General features: G+C 59.7%; 4 non-coding genes across 4 annotated transcripts; 3 read left to right on the forward strand and 1 right to left on the reverse strand.

Annotated features, from left to right (window-relative positions):
• Window positions 1-404: 404 nt before the first annotated feature.
• Window positions 405-476, reverse strand: TRNAA-UGC (transfer RNA alanine (anticodon UGC)). The gene has a single exon. It is a non-coding gene; the product is annotated as a tRNA-Ala (tRNA).
• Window positions 477-692: 216 nt separating this feature from the next.
• TRNAD-GUC (transfer RNA aspartic acid (anticodon GUC)) lies at window positions 693-764 on the forward strand. Its single transcript has one exon. It is a non-coding gene; the product is annotated as a tRNA-Asp (tRNA).
• Window positions 765-2870: 2106 nt separating this feature from the next.
• Window positions 2871-2943, forward strand: TRNAF-GAA (transfer RNA phenylalanine (anticodon GAA)). Its single transcript has one exon. It is a non-coding gene; the product is annotated as a tRNA-Phe (tRNA).
• Window positions 2944-4514: 1571 nt separating this feature from the next.
• On the forward strand, window positions 4515-4586 carry TRNAA-UGC (transfer RNA alanine (anticodon UGC)). Its single transcript has one exon. It is a non-coding gene; the product is annotated as a tRNA-Ala (tRNA).
• The last annotated feature ends 685 nt before the right edge of the window (window positions 4587-5271 follow it).

Raw genomic sequence — 5271 nt, forward strand, 5'->3', positions numbered from 1 at the left:
GTTATTTTCTGATACAGTTTCATAGGCCCTGGAATTTCCCTCATCAGGACTTGATAAATCAGCAGCCCCAGGGCCAGCACGCAGCCCCTCTCTCCCCTTCCCTTCTGGCTCTGCCCCTTCCCCTCCATCCTGCCCCTTTCCCTTGTCCTGGCAGCCCCCACCCTGCCGCCCTTCTTGTTCCTCTCCTCTCCACCCCAGGCCTCATTCCTACCCTGTTTGAATAAAAGGACCTAAAAAAAAAAAATAGGAGTTTGCGCATAAATGCAGTTGCCCGAGCCTTGCACACGACCACCCTGGAGGCAGAAATGCGGGCCTTTGCGACGGAGGCGGTGGACAGCATCCGGGTCCTGCAAGATACTGGATTTTGCAGCCAGGTAAAGGATTCAAGGGGAAACAAAAATAAGTGGAGATGCCGGGGATTGAACCCGGGGCCTCATACATGCAAAGCATGCGCTCTACCACTGAGCTACATCCCCTGCCTGCGGGCGGCGGCTCGGGGAGTGCTGATACCGGAGGAGGCGCGCACCCGGCTCACCCGGCTCCTCCGGCCTCTCGGCTCCCGGGCGCGCCGCGCTGTCTGGGAACCCCGGGCAGGGCCCACCGGCCGCGCCTCCCCGCAGCGGCAGCCGGGCACCGCCACCCTAGGGTGCGTGTCTACAGGAACCGGGCCGGAAAGCGCTCAGCATGGCTGGTCCTCGTTAGTATAGTGGTGAGTATCCCCGCCTGTCACGCGGGAGACCGGGGTTCGATTCCCCGACGGGGAGGTCTTGTGTGTGTTTTCCACTTTTGGGAAGGCACTGCGGGCCCCTGCGTGAGGCCGATTCCTTTTACAGGCGTGGGTCGGCTGTAACCTCCGCTGCTCCCCATCCCGATCTCCCGCGGTCCCTTTGTGCACCCTGCACGCTCAGCGCGCCCTCCTTCGCCCTTCGGAACCGGGGCCTCCTTCTCCTGTGTGCTCTGATTTCTCAGGAGTGCAACTGTCTGTGTGATCCTGGCAGCTTCTCCTCCCTCTGCCCCCTGCGTGTTCTGGGAATCTGGACACTTTGGGGACGCCGGCCACTGCCGCGGACTCACCCCCCTCCATCTGTAGTCCGCCTGTGCAATTACAGCTTCCATCCGGGTTCAAGGCAATTTGGAAACCAGAGGTGGCCCCGGGGACGGGAGCAGAGCGGCACGGGGTCAGCCCGTGGGGTCGGGGCGGCTTTGTCCGCCTTCCCTCGCCGGACAGGAGCACTCAGGCCGGCCCCAGGCTGTCCAGCTGCAAGCCTGGCCGCCGCCTGTATTCCGCAGGTGCGGCCGGAGCAGCCCCTCCTCAGCCTCCTCCTGGACTGCCCCTCACCCACGCGGCAGCTGCAGGCCGTGCATGGCCGACACTGAGCGTCTGGCGTTCATGAAAACCAAGTTGCAAAGACAGCCTCCTGGGGCGGCTGGCCCAGCAGGCCAAGCCTCACCTCTGGCCGTGGCATTTGGAGCGAGGGTCTTGGCCACCAGGTTGCTCTGGGAGACCAGCCTGGCTGCCCCATGGTGGAAGGCTGCTGGCCCCGGGAGCTGACGGAGGCCACTCGGCTTGTGCTCCCTGAGGTACCTGCGCCCTCAGCACCATCGCAGAGCCCGAAACTTACGGAGAAACCTGTGTGCTGACGTCAGCGACGGGCCAGGCTGGAAACTCAGCGACTTCGACCAAAACACACAAAATAAGCAAGGGAACTAGTCGTTTGAAAAGCAGTCATTTCGTGTCTGAGGTTTTTCGCTGTGTTTGTGTTTTCGTGACTCGAGCCACGTTTCCAGAACATCGGCTTTGCTTTGGGTGGCCGTGGACCGAAGGCCGGGATGGATGGCGAAGTCCAGTCCCTCTTACAGGCTCCGGGCCGGGTGTGCCGATGGCTGGCCTGGATCAAGCCGGGCCTGATGCCCGCGTCTACAATGAGCATGCCAGGGCTCTGCGGCTGGCCATTCTGCCCAGACGTACCCTGCACTGAGAGGTCCGCCCAAGTGTCAGACGGCAGCCTAAATGGCGCCCCAGGATCTGGAACACTCCCGCCTCTGGGGGAACCCGGATTTGCAGACTGTGGCCTCTTCCAGGGCTCACAGTGGCCACCTGCTCTCCACATCTGAATGTGGTCACCACCGTGTGCCTGTCTGTGTCCTGACCACGTGGGTCCAGTGGGCTGCGACAGTCACCAGGTGACTGGGAGGGGACAGCTGGGCCAGTGGCGCTGGGGATGAGGAAGGACACTGGCGTCTTTCAAAAGCAAAGGAGACTGGCCGGCCCTGTGGCTCCTCCACATATCACTACCCCCCCCCACACACACACAACTTTGGGGTCACCTGTCGCCCTGTCCTTGGCTTGCTCCCCAAGCAGGCCTCCTGTCCTCCCTCCTGCCCAGGCCCGCACCTGCCTGGCTGCTGCCTCCGCAGGTCTCACCCTCTCCCCTCACGGCTCTCCCAGTCAGCTGGTCTCTCTAGCTGTGGACGGCGCCCCGCGGGTGCCTGCCCACGGGCCTCACACGGGAAGGGCACTCCCTCTCCCGTCCCAGAGGGAAGGAGAGGCAGGCGGCGCCCGGCCGGAGGCCGCCTGGGACCGCAGGCATCCCGGCTACGCCTGCTCCTGACCGCGAGGCTCGCTGGCCCCTTTAGCCTGCAGTGACCTGCCGCGCTCGGCTGGGCGAGGAGTCCCAGGAGGCAGCGAGCAGGAAGCAGCAAGGCTCTGGGGCCGCCCGCCCGGGACCGCTGAGGCTTCCTGAGGGCCGCGGCCCGGAAGGCCGGACTGCTGCCCAGCCCCAGTTCCCGGCTGGACCTCAGGCGGACCGGAGACGCGAGGCTCGGCCAGCCACAGGAAGGACCGGCAGGCGCCCTCTGCAGCAGCAGCGGCCGAAATAGCTCAGTTGGGAGAGCGTTAGACTGAAGATCTAAAGGTCCCTGGTTCGATCCCGGGTTTCGGCAGTCGTTGCTTTTCTTGCTGATTCCCCTTTCGTGGAGTGTGGAAGCCTCCCTGTCCCAACGGGAGGTCCGCCTCCTTTTACGCCCCCTCAACTTCCCCCAAGGCTGCTATCCGCGCGGCGGGCTCTTTGCCGTCTGCTTCCTGCACGGTCCTCTCTACCCTGCGAATTCCTGCGTGGCGAACTCGGGAAGGAAAACGGTGTTAGAGAAAGCCAGCCTATTCTTTTTTTTTTTTAATAGTTTTTTTAATTTTGAATTTTTGAATTATATGTTACAGTTTCGTATAGACTGGGATTTCCCCCCAAACTCCCACCCCCCCGACAGATATTCCCCCCGACATTGCTAAACCCGCCTATTCTTTTTTTTTTTTTTTAAACACCTTTATTTGCTTTAAAAACATTTGCTTTTAAACTCGCCTATTCTTTAACAGAGTTGCTGGAGTTACCACTTCTGGCACTTGTCCTCGTTAGTATAGTGGTGAGTATCCCCGCCTGTCACGCGGTAGACCGGGGTTCGATTCCCCGACGGGAGGTAGCTGTAACGTTTTGCTTGCTCTGGGGAGCCCAGGGCTGCAGGCTGCCAGGGTGCTGGGGTCGGGGGTGAGCTGTGAGCTGGCGCGGCAGCGTGGGGTGACTGTGCGGGTCATTGCAACCACTCAACCATTAAAACAGAAGGTTACGCTCACCAGTGACAGTCACGACACAGTTTTATTGCAATGAGAGGTAAGGCAGCCAACCGAAGGACCCGGACCAACACTCCTTCCCCGAGTGCGGGCCCATATACAGGGTCTGTATAGCGGCAGTGAGCAATGAGCCCTGTTTACCCCTGTTGATTTCAACTCTACCAGTGGCCCGCAGAGTGCTCCCGGTCGGGCTGGTCCGCAGGACCAGGGGCACCTGCCGAGCTGACCGCAGGCAGCCCCTCTTCCTGCTTCCCCTCCCTCCCGCCTCTCGCAGTCCCTGCCCAGGAGGACGCGAGTCCGCAGCCCTCGGGGCGACCCTGGACGTGGCACCCACGAGGGGAGGGGGCCCAGACCAGCGCGGCTGCACCCCGCGCCCTCCCGCCGCTGCGGAGGAGCGCTGAGGGCCCTGGCCGCGTCTCCAGGCGGACTCCGAGGCCGCGGTCCCAGTGGGCGCGGGGACGCTGGGAGCGGCCGAAGCCCTCCTGGGCTGCAGACACTGCTGTGTATCGGCGAGGAGTGAGCTGAGACACTGGGTTCTGCTTCTGGCGTCGGCCAGAATTCTAGTCCGAGGCTGTGAAGGAACGGGCCTGCGTGGGACACACAGAATCATTTATTCTGCTTTGCCTTTGCTAAATGCTACATCGCTGAAACACCGCACACAATTGCAGCTCAGGGCAAAAAACAAGACCAACTTTAAGAATAATCTTTAGTGGCGCATAAGCCTTTGACTATGAAGTAATTTAAAAAACGTGTTATCTTAAACATGAAGAAGAGGGAAGTGCCGCTGTGGTCTTAAGACTTGTGTCTATAACTACACTGAACCCAGCTTTATAGTAGCATATAGAATGAATACAGTTAGACTTGCTTTTCAAGCATTCCTTGCACAAGGGTGGGGGATGTAGCTCAGTGGTAGAGCGCATGCTTTGCATGTATGAGGCCCCGGGTTCGATCCCCGGCATCTCCATTTCTGCTTTTAATATTCCTTAGTAACAACAGGCAGGCCTAGTATTGGGCTTCTAGAAGAAATCACTGCACCGGGTTAGAAGAAGCGATAAACGCCAAAGCACAACTCAGCTTGAGGTCGGCAACCACAGCACAGCGGTTGTGGAGCTGTGGGCCCGGTGTCAGGCCGGCAGGTGCGAGCGCCGCGGGGATCCCTGCTTTTCTTGGCTCTGCCAGAGGCCTCCCGCACGCCCACGAGAGGCACATTCCCGTTGCGTTCCGCGGGATTGTCATGATGACGTCTTTGCCAGTCAGCTTCCGGCTCTCCTGGGACCCGACTTCCTGCTTCAAATGGTAAACACGTCTCAGTCCCGAGCTCCCGGGCTTGGTGGTGGCCGGAGTGGGGTCTTTGCAGAGCGTGGGTGTTGGGGAGGAAGACGATGGAAACCTTGAGCTGACTCCCCAGGGAGATGGTGGCGCCAAGACTGAAGGGAAACAAATGTCCAGGGTTATTTCTGAAGTGAACATGCCTGGCAGGTGATCGGTTCATTGTGTTTTATGCCCCACAATTAAATATTTCTACTGGTGTAAGACAAGGGAAAAGTATCATAAAATGGTGCTTATTGTAAAGCTTCCCAGAAAAAGTTGTGCCTTTGGGAAATTTTTTTCAGCTATTGTTTTGTACTTAAAAAAAAAAGCAGCTTATT

The sequence above is a fragment of the Ochotona princeps genome, chromosome 29 (assembly GCF_030435755.1).
Source record: "Ochotona princeps isolate mOchPri1 chromosome 29, mOchPri1.hap1, whole genome shotgun sequence".
In the NCBI taxonomy this organism is placed as follows: Eukaryota; Metazoa; Chordata; class Mammalia; order Lagomorpha; family Ochotonidae; genus Ochotona; species Ochotona princeps.